Here is a 12,451-nt window from a genome sequence, read left to right on the forward strand (position 1 = left end):
ACTCAAATTGACGACGTGCATTACTGAAAATTTCCCCCTCGATTACGTATACTACCGAACCAGTCACGTGTACGTGAACTCGGTATTTCAGAAGGTTTCGGAAAGTGAAAAGAGAAGAAGAATTTAAAATGAAGCATACTCTCTCGCTCTTAAAACTCAAACGCTATTCAAGTCGTGAGCAAGCGACAAAAGGCACGTTCGATCTTTTGGATTATCCAAATATTTTCACTTTCCAACTTACAATTAGGAGGAGACTCTTCGATGTGATCCTCAAAGAGTTGTATGAAATTCTGAGGGACGAATTTAGAAATTAAACGATGACGTTTTGGGAAATATATTGTGCTAATGCGTATTTCTTGTTAACGATTAAAACAAATCTATATACAGACTGTAGCAGGATGTGTGGTATAACCGAGTAGGCATATATGTATAAAATAATGATATTAGGACCGCTTATTCTTTCACATATGTATGAAGCCCAGGAATAGTCAAATATACACGTTACATCCGGCCTTCACCTGGTCCCCTTTTTCGATGTCAATCAACGAGAAGTGCTGATGCATTTCAAAATATGTAACTAAGTATGCGAATGATTGCAACCAACTTAGCCAAGCTGATTCGGCAAATCGATGTGTAAGTGTCCTCTTTTTGGATGTTATGACTCAAAAAAGAATAATATAAGAACAAGACCCGACAACGCGTGAAGAAAATTGAATTTGGGATTATACATATAGAACCAGTCAAGAATCAGAGTGAGAAGAACGTTTAGAAGAAAATCGCGTAAGAATCGTAGGATATATCGCAAGCGGACTTCACGAAGTCCGAATCCGCCTCCTTAGACTGCGTCGACAGAATCCGCTAAGTCCGAAATAGGAAAGTGCGTGCAATAAGAAAACTGCGTCAAGAAGCAACCACGATCGACTAGCGATCAGTAAAGCTTATAAGGTGACAACGCTGAGACTGTACAGGTAGTAAAGAGGAGTTGATACATAATTTGTAACCTATTAAATATTGAAACTGACAAATGTAAGCATAATCTATCAGCTCACTTCCCCTCTCTCAGTTTAATAGAGGAAAAGTGCTCTTTAGCACTTTGAAAGAGGAAGAACTCTTAAGGTCGATCTCCGCCGCTCGAGACGACCGCCCGTCTAGTTAGGCCAGAGTTTCTCAACCTCATGCCCACAGGAGCACACGCGCCCGCGGAGCTATTTACATGCGCCCGCGGCAAAGTGTTGAAACAATGAAGAGAAATTAAATTAAAGAAAATAATTGCATTTTAAAATTAAAGAAACATCACATTAAAATCTTACGATACGGATGAAAACTTTTGGAATATAGATGACCATAATAAGTATAATCTTTTGATAAAAGGAGCCTGCAAAATCAATCCTGTTTTGGTTCCACATATTTGTGCAAATCTTTATTTCCCACCATGACTATTATAAAATCAAAAATAAGATCTCAACTTACTAATGCCAACCTTAATAATTGTTTACAATTGGGATTATCATCTTACATTCCAAACTGTAAGAAATTAACAAATGAAATGCAGTGTCAAAGATCGCACTAATTCGACTTTTATAATAACTATATAATATGTTATAGTAAATATATGGTACAAAATGTATGTATAGTAAAGGATATAATACTTTCTTTTTATTTATTTTTTTCCAAATCCGATTGCGCCCGCCACTATTTTTTGCAATCTCGAATACTCCCGCGCTATGAAAAGGTTGAGAAACCCTGAGTTAGAACATAACACACATATATCAGAAGAATCTTTAAATTCAATTTTCCTGAAAACTAAGTACCTTATACAAAGATTATATTCTCTTGTAATCTCATTATAAATAGATACATGATTAGACCAGATACTAGACACGTGGGAGAAAAGTAAGGCATTGTAGAATAATAGTGAAACTAAAGCCTGTCTTAACACAGGCTTAGTGCATACCGCATGTTAATGTATCTGTCTATAATGAGATTACAAGTGCGAACGAAAAACTTTTTGTAACACATGTGTCTTTTTACCCAGCATTGGAACAGCGGTAGGTATAAAGCTGAGTTGGAGTCACGGTTACTTTCTCTATTGTCCTCTCCAATCCTTAAGGATGTCTCTGGAAGAAGGATATGCAACACTTGTATCTGGTCACTGTTAACTCCAAATTTCAGCTAGGAAAGCACTATAGCATACGAATGCCATAAATTTTGTTCTTAGCCGAGTTCTTCTTGTGATTGATTCTTTCGACTATTTCCGTAGCTTTGTCTAACCAATTGCAATGCGTTTCTTTCATTGTGCAGAAGGTTAGCTGCATCTTGTGAGGGTTTTCGAAAACCATGGAAAGAGCTCGGGAAAGTCAGAATTGGTTTGACAACAAGACAGCCAACACCTCGAAGCGCTTACCATTTCGTTTGCTTGTGCATTATATTTATCATCTTTTTTCTTATTTCCTTTATTATTATTATTACAATTATTATTACTAGTAGTATTTAGGACTAGTTAGTAAAATTTTTTTTGTGTTTTTTTTTTATGTATAGTTGTGTGTTTTAAAGACGATATATTTAATAAAGTGCGTCGGAATTTGAAACATCGTCTTCAAAACTGTGTAAATTGTGGTGGTGGACATATTGAAGCCGATGGCCAGGCGAGACTACTAAGGGATATTAATGAAAACGGCAGTGTCCTGTGGGTAAAGCGCAGAAGATAATTTATGCATCGAACGAGTGAGTAAATATATTATAGTTACATATAATCTTATAATTCTAGATTACTAGTTTTAACAGATCATACGTCGAGTAGTGAAAAGTAAAGAAAGTTACTCTATTCCGGCATTAGGTCAATGTACTTTGCTAGGCCTTCTGTCTCTTTAAACGTCTTATCGTTCGTTACAATGCCCCGACAATAATAACAAACCTTATTTTCTGGTCTTTGAATGCTACCTGTAATGCAATATAGTTTTTGTATACATATGACTTGTGTATCGAATGGCACCACTTGTATTGTAGTTGGCAGCTCTGGATGAACGAGAAAGAATTAAAAGGGGAGAAAAAATAGCAATATCAGTTAACACATTGAGTATGGGTCACGAGAATTCTCGTACATAGCAAGCCGAACGTGGGGGCCGGCTTACGAGAATTCTCGTTTTAATGTTTTTTTCGATTTAGTCGACAACTCAAAGAATTAAAAATAGATTTTATTGTTACGTTACTAGGATAACGAAGTTTCACGTATTCTAATAACAAATGAGAAAAAAAATGTGCTGGCCCTGGAACCGCGTTAAGCAAGCAGAGTGCTGTACGCAATGTGTTAATTTTACCCACGATTTTTTATAATTTTTATTTATTTCAAAATTAAAGAACATACAATCAGGGAGTGACAGTAGTGTAGTAATTCGATCTCGCCGTCTACAATAACGAAATAGGATTCCACAATACAATCCGACATTATATTCTGTTAATTTATTCATGTATTTATTGTACGTAATTTTCACAATAATGATACTCTTCGTAAACATGTTTAAAACAGAAGTATGTTTTACACCAAGCACAACGAAAAATTGCAATTTCTCCGCATATGTGATACCTACGAATTTCGATATCTTGTTTCCCGAAATAATAATCAACAGGATTCTCGTAACGATCTGAGCGATTTTCGAGGTATCTACTTTTAAATCATGAATGTTTAAACATATTATGAAATCTAGGCGAAGACAGCTGATTGTTAGTAAGAGATTGTAACTTTATAATGTTATTTCTCTGGTGCAAATTGACGTCGTAATTACGCAATATTATGTGGTCAGATAAAGTTTTTACGAAATTCTTCAAAATTCGAAAACCAAGAACATCTAAAGGTTGTAACTGCCCTGTTGTCTTTTTATTGTAAGAGTAATTACTTCCTTATCATGAGGACAAAGCTGTTGCGCGTGATTTGGGCAATGTCCATTCCAAGAATCCAAAGGTCAGAAAATAAGGTTTGTTATTATTGTCGGGGCATTGTAACGAACAACGATAACGGCAACACCCGAAAATCAGAATAAAAAATATAATAATTGAATATTTACTTCCAATTACCGTACCAATAACGGCGAATATTACACTACGCAGAAATGATGCAGCGTTTTTGTATACAAGAAACGGAATAATTGTATATTGCTATACAATGCTGAATTCACGGCAAAAAGCTCTTTATTTATCTGAAATAAAAACATTTTTTGTTAGAAAAAGGGGGGGGGGGGAGAATTGAATTTTTATAAACAATTCGTTTTTTCAAAATTTTTTTAAAGCCATTTTATAGGTCTTGAAAAACAGTAAAACTTTTGTATGAAACATGGGAATAATTTGGAATATGGGATAACGATTTAAAATAAAAAGAAATTTAATTTTAATACAACACACGGAAGAAGTCTGTACGATATCAGATTCCACATGAATATATCCAAAAGTAAATAAAATACCATAGAAACAAGACAGAACACTTTCTGTATCCTTCGATACTTGTTTTTGTTCCTTGATTATATAATCTAAAAGGCCCCCACAAAAACAAGTCGGTGCTGTTCATACTAATTGTACACTAATAAGTGTACTACGAGTATTACCGTACAGACTGTCTACCTTATGTTTTATTTTGACTCTAATTCTGGGAAGAAAACACAAATGGTCCAACATTCGTTACAAGGGAATGGGGAAACCCAGAAAAACCCATCCAGACCATACAAACTATACACAAAATAATAATAATTTTTATGTTTCTTATTATTCTAATCCCATTTTTGCTCTAAATTCCAAATATTTGCTTGCTGGCAACGGCTTCGTTAAAGCATCTGCTAGTTGATCACCTATAGGAATATATTCAAGTTTTATTACATTCTTTTCAACTTGTTCTCTTGAAAAGTGGTATTTTATGTCTATATGTTTTGAACGCTTATGACTACTTGGATTACTCGCAATATTAATACAACCCATATTGTCTTCGTAAATTATTATTGGATCAAAGACACTTATATTAATACTGATTGCCAAGGATTTTAACCATAATGCCTCTCTCACAGCTTTAAAAAGAGCCATATACTCTGCTTCTGTGGACGAGACAGCCACTGATGTTTGCCTTTTCGTATTCCAGCAGATTGTACATTGTTCATATATCTTAAATAAATATCCCGTTGTGCTCTTACGATCTGTATTTTCATTACCTCCCCAATCAGATTCGACATATCCACTAAATAGATTTTTATAATCAGTTTTAACGTATGTTAATTTAATATCAGCAGACCCTTTAAGATAACTCAGAACCCTTTTAAGGTTTTGCCACAGTTCTCTGTTATTTTTACTTGAATATCAACTTAAAATATTTACCGCTATACTTACATCGGGTCTCGTACAAATCATTATATACATCAAGCATCCAATTAAATTACGACAAGGTGCATTATATTCTTCTTCTGAATTCAAAGCTATATGATCTAATACACTTGGAAGAGGTGTACTTACAGGTTTGCAATCTAACATATTAAATTTCATAAGAACAGTCTTAATATATGCACTTTGATCTAATGTTACTTGTCCATTAGTTCTTCTCACTTGTATTCCAAGAAATAACTTAATTTCATTTAAATATGTCATGCAAAATCTATTTTTCAAATAATTTTTGAAATTTTGCATTGTCTCAGATTCAGCAGTCATAATCACTAGATCATCCACATATAGTACCACATATATATTCTTTAATATATTCTTTCTATCTAATATATAAATACAACGATCCGCTGATGAATTTCGGAAACCTTTCTCTAGAAGAGCTTTTTCGAACATCTGAAACCAGCATCTGGCTGATTGCTTGAGACCATACAAAGCTTTATTCAATTTACACACTTGATTGTTACTATCACATTTAACACCTTCGGGAATTCGCATATAAATTTCTTCCCTTAAAATACCATTTAAAAATGCCGTCTTAACATCCATTTGATGCACTAGCAAATTATGCTGATTAGCAAAAGCCATAAGAAATCTAAAGCTTGACATTCTAGCTACAGGTGCAAATGTTTCATTATAATCTTCTAAATATTTCTGACTGAAACCACGGGCTACTAATCGAGCCTTGTATTTTAACGGATTTCCGAATTCATCATTTTTGATCGTGAATACCCATTTACAATCAACAATGTTCTTATTCTTTGGCTTCGATACCAAATCCCAAGTTTTATTTATGACTAACGAGTTTATTTCATCGGCAATAGCTTGTTCCCACTTAGTTCTGTCATCTCTAGTTTTAATTTCATCAAATGAGTTGGGTATTTTGCAAACTATCGATTGAGCGCACAAAAGATAATCATCGTTATCATTAAATTCATTATATGACATAGGAGACCGTCGCTTAATCCTATCACTCCTTCTAGGTTCTATACTATCTTTTAATTCTACCACTTGATTATTTTCTGGTCCCGATACTCCTGTTACATCTGTTTCAGTTACAGATTTACTTTTCTCTTGATCTACCATTACTTTAATTCTCGGCTCTATCATATCTGATTTATTGTTATCAGATTTTTTTCTTTTTAACACATCTGATTTTTGATTATCAGATTTATTTACTTCACACTGTATATCTACCGATTTCGGCACTTCACGAGATGCATCAGTTTCACATAAACCACGTTTTAAACCTATTCCCTTTATTACCGGCCGAGATTCTAAGTAATTAATTTCATCAACTATTACATCTCTTACTATTTCAAATTTCCAATTTTCTACGTTCCACACTTTGTATCCATTTGGTGTAAACCCTACCAATAGACATTTATAAGACTTTTCGTCAAATTTCAATTTCCTAACTTTATCATGCACATACACTGTGGAACCAAACACTTTTAAATACTTCAATTTGGGCCTTTTATTATGCCACAATTCAAATGGGGTTTTATTAACATTAAGAGCTTTCGATGGGGTTAAATTAATTAAATATGTAGCAGTTAAAACTACTTCTCCCCAGAACTCTTTTCCAAAACCTGCACCGTTTATCATCGCACGTGCTTTTTCAGTTATAGTTCTATTCATGCGTTCTGCAATACCATTTAACTGAGGAGTTCGCGGAACCGTTAACTGATAGCTTATACCCTTTTGTATACAATAATTTTTCATCTCATTAGATAAATATTCCTTGCCATTATCACAGTATAAATTGACAATCTTTAAATTAAAACGTGCTTCACTTTTAGCAACGTAATCCTTAAAGATTGTAAGAACATCTGATTTATTTTCAAGTAAATACGTCACACAATAATGCGTAAATTCATCTATGAAAGTTATAAAATACTTTTTATCATTAATTGTAGGAGGAGTAATTGGTCCACAAACGTCTGTGTGAACAATAAACAATGGCTGCCTAATGTGACTTTTATCTTTTGCCTTTTCGAATGGCAATTGTGCTTGTTTTCCTTTAATACAAGCTTCACATATATTATCGTCTGGAATTACTTTTTCAAGATACGTCACATCCTCCACCATCTGCTTATTCTTCAACTGTAAAAATTTTGCCTTTCCTATATGCCCTAAGCGCCTATGCCATAATTCATAATTATTAACTATCTTATTAGAAATATAAGAATTAAGTGAATTTACTCCTTTTTCGATGACATCAAAATCTATAGATATTAAATTATTTGAAGGCTTACCAATCATCATCATTTTACCGTTTTTGATTATTTCGACGCCCCTCTCATTGAAAGTTATACTCATTCCTTTTTGCTGCAACTTTCTAACGGATAGTAAGTTGTACGGCACGTCCGGGCAGTACAATACGTCCTCCAAAACGCCTTCAATTCCCATATTGGTAGTCACAGGTATCTGTCCCTACTTCGATGCAGTTATATATTCTCCATTCTTCGCTATCGAAATCCTGATGGGTGGATCAAGTATGGTCATATTTGAAAATACATTATCTTCTTTGACTATATGATCCGATGCGCCAGAATCCAGGATAAATGTTAATTTTCCGGTTTTCATGACCTGGTAGTCTCCGGTCATAAACGCATATCCCGACACGTTGTCGCTTGTAACAGCTTGCGTCGTCTGAATTGTATGTATATTTTGATTTTTGTTTCTTTGTTCTGCTCTATATTGGAGCCTCTTCTTATAGTAATAACACTCTTTAATCTTGTGTCCTGTTCTTCCACACTGATGACATTTTCCGGTAAAAGATTGTCTATTCGGCTTGAATGCATTTCCTCTTCTAATGTTACCTCTTCTATTACTTCCTCTTTTAAAGCGTGTACTTCCAAAATTATGTGGTCTTTGATTTTCCACTTCAGCTTGGAGTATTTTCGCGTTGGTATCCAACTTTTCACTCTTAATTTTCGTCTCATGATCCAACAGTCTCTTTTTAACTATGTCAAGTGTAATTCTCGCTTCTGTCATCATCGTCTCAATGACAGTTGACACCGTATCATATACTTCGGGCAAACTAGATAACAAAATTGAAATAATTTCGTTTTCCCGCACAGTCACACCCGCAGCTGATAAATCTGTGACTAAATCGTCAAACACTTCGAAATGATCTTTCAACGAACTGTCACTTTTCATTTTCAATCTTAATAGCTTTTTCCTAATGGATAATTCCGTAGCCGTACTTTGACTCTCATACACTGAGTCTAAACTTAATATAATTGATTTTGCTGTACTTCCCGGAGTGTCATATCTCAAATGCGTATCGGGTAAATATTGTACAACAGTGCATTTGGCAATGCGTTCCGCCTTCGACCATACTGCGGTGACAGGAACCGGTGGTTGCTCGTGAAGAACTTTTAATACATCGAGCTCATATAATAAATTACGAACTCTATGCTTCCACGCATTGTATTTCGTACCACTGAATTGCTGAATGTTTCTCCTGTCTTTGGGCATCTCCATCGTCACGCAGTTTAAAGTATTTTACACTTAATTGATTAAAAAACACTAAACTAATTAACACGCGATACACTTAATTATTATAGAATGAATTCTGGGCCCATAACCTGTTGGAATATGGATAACGATTTAAAATAAGAAGAAATTTAATTTTAACACAACGCACGGAAGAAGTCTGTACGATATCAGATCCCACATGAATATATCCAAAAGTAAATAAAATACCATAGAAACAAGACAGAACACTTTCTGTATCCTTCGATACTTGTTTTTGTTCCTTGATTATATAATCTAACAGAAACATTTTTTTATAGCGCTTATACTTTGCGAGCTATAAGCACTGAAAGGAAAAAGGCGATTTGGATTAAAGGGGTAGTTTCTCCCTTAAAAGTGTGTATGGGAAGCTACCTTGTACGGCAAAATTCTTACGTAGGACCGTAGAATAATTGTACAAAGTTTCATTAAAATCGGCGATTAACACTTCGCAAACTTCCCCTGTAAGTCACGTTTCCAACTTGGAATCATAGAGTGTCTCCATCTTGCGTTTATTAGACAACTGCGTGTCTGTAGGTGATCTTTCCTGTAAGGAAAACTGTAACAACAGATACCGATCTATCAATCTTGGAAAGTCACGAGACTATTCTAACCCTTAAATTGTTTATCTTTCTAATGACATTTTCTAATAGCTACAACGATAAAGTGCCAACGTGTTGTAGCTATATCTATATATAAACAGAAAGATTGCGTTCGGGAATTTTCTCATTTAAAATGTAATCCACGAGGGACGTTTGCTTGCGTCAATAGAGGACTGGTGCAAAATGCGATGCGCCATGGTTTTCTTTGATACTTGAGTTGCTAATGAGTGCATGGGACCAAAGAGTCTTCAATACAGTTCATAATCGTCTGCAGACAAGAGAGAACATTCAAGAAAGTTTTCTAGTATCTAAGTTTTTATACTTATTGCGTTGGTGTTACCATACTTTTATTTAACTTGTATGTACAACATTTATTATGGTACATAATAAACGGTATATAAAGTTTAATTGATGTATCATAATTTTATTTTTATACAGCTGTATTAAACATAAGCGTATACATATAAGTTTAAGATAGTTTATAAGTTATATATTAGGTATACATATTTACGGTTAATATGTTCCCTATATCTCGCTTACAACTACACGAAAAATTTCAAGAAATGCATTCCAAATCATACAACACACGTAAAAAATACATTATAAAATTTTTACAAAATCAAACATAGTTTGCCAATACGTAACAGACAATTTCCAAAAAAGTTTGATTCATATTTCTTTGTTGAGTACATAAAAGGCGGAAGAAAAGTTCCCGATCAATAGAACGGTTGCTAGTTGCAAATGCAAACTGGCTAAATACAGTTATTGAGTTACCAATAATTATTTCACAGAACCAAAATATAAGTGGTCTGTATTTTTTTCTCACATTTTTTTTATTACAGTTTTAATTTTGCTATTCTACTATATATGAATTGATTAGTTCATACATATTCGTTTGAAATATAAAATTATTAGTTATTAGTTTGCAAAAAATTGTACGATTTGTATTAAACATATGTAAGAAATATATATTATTAATAATTAATTATAATATTTAGTAAGTGCAAAAATTAAGTGAGAAACCAATCTATTTGCTGATTACAGTACTCACAGCCAAAGAAGGAAAACCCAAAATTTGAAAAATTACAATGAAGTGAAAATATTAGCTATTGCTACCTCTATGACTTTGAGAAAATTTAGCAATGGGTCAGCAGCTAAGCTCGTTATGGAAATTATTAATAACTCGTCGGATTGTACAGCGAAAATATTAAATATAAGGAAGGCATCAAAAAATTTAAATTGTTGCCAACTCTACACGCCGGAAAAAGCATTATGTATGATAGTGAGAAACAATTTTTCAAAGGGACATTATACAGATTTAGACAAAGGAGCTAAGCGTTGCAATTCCAAAGTATAGTCGTCGCGTCGCACAATAACGTGTACGAGATAAAAAAGTCTTGTTATCCCAATAATATTAGAATTACACAAGCAATACGTGAGGTACTACTTCAATCACTTGTAAACCATACTTGTGATTCAGAAAACAATTTGCTTTTTTATGGCAAACTTAGATTTGATGGAAGCTCTGGACATTCACTGTACATGCAGTTGAAGAATAACAAAGAATAACATTAGATGTTCAATTTTTGCTCATAAACTGTTTTGTATCATTGGGATTAATTAAAGTTTTGAGCGATAAAGTATTGTGAGAAAATCTTAGGCCTTCGTCTACACAGTTTAGTTGTCCGTTGAGGATGCAATGGATTAAAGAGAGCAGAAAAAATCATATTGGAAAATCAGATATCCGCTCTTTGTCCATATTTGCAAAATAATTACAAAATAAATTTTAATTTGAAACGATCAATGATTGATGAGAAAATAAGAAATAATTTGTCTACTAGAAAATATATATTTTATGTATTCTATACTCGCAAAAAAAATTAGTTTACTAATTTATAGATTTACTAATAGTTTTTAGATAATTATGGCAAAGATGTTTAAATATCTTTGTGTGTACCTAGACATATTTCTAATAATTATGAATACTGTTTCTTTAGGTTGCTAGTGCCTTATCAAGAATTTCATCAATGACGTGCAATACCTGCGGAACGACAGTATGGCAAATGAATAACAGAAAATCTAATTACAAAAGAAGAAAATGAATTAGCTATTAGTTTGCCAATACTGCACACTTATATACATTTGTTCGATTGTTTATTGCATGCATCCTACAGATTGCCAGTACCTATTTTTAAAAGAATTTACTTGAAAATGTATCTACAAAATGATTCTGTACACTTTTGCATAAGATAATAAATTCGGACAAGCATAATTAATATAAATATATAATTGTAATTTCAGGAACAGGCTAAGGATGGAACCCAAGACTTAACGATGAATCAAAAGAAATTGATTTAAGAAAAGTTCCAAACAAGTATGGACCTTCGAGTACATTTTCCATAGCTTCTGGCTTAGGATCCTCTAATGACAGGAATACGGCTCGAAGGTCTCTTTAGAATAATTTAAAATCAGCTGAAATCACCGGTAAATTACTTTAAATGTTTTAGTCATAAAATTTTGGATTAGAAATCTTACCTACAATGAAATGTTACTATGTTCTCCGATATATTTAATTACAATTAATTTATATGCAGTTTCTCTAGGAATCAGTGTTGATTTAATTGACTTAAAAATTTAAAAAATTTCTATACAGTTACTGTAAAATTGTTTGTGTAATTGTGTCCTTGGTTTTATGTGCTTCCTTCTGTGCATAAAATTTTAATACACGGACCTTCCGGACCTATTAGTATCTATTCTGTTAAGCTTTAGTGGACTTTATGTTTAAACAACTAAAGTAATACACACTATATGAAGTAGTTAAGTACAAATTATATGTAACAAACGATTGGACGCATGGCGCGTCAATTTGCTCGCACAAAAGCAATAATCGGTAAAAACAACTGCCGCTCGGGGCA

The sequence above is a fragment of the Calliopsis andreniformis genome, unplaced genomic scaffold (assembly GCF_051401765.1).
Source record: "Calliopsis andreniformis isolate RMS-2024a unplaced genomic scaffold, iyCalAndr_principal scaffold0048, whole genome shotgun sequence".
Classification (NCBI taxonomy): Eukaryota; Metazoa; Arthropoda; class Insecta; order Hymenoptera; family Andrenidae; genus Calliopsis; species Calliopsis andreniformis.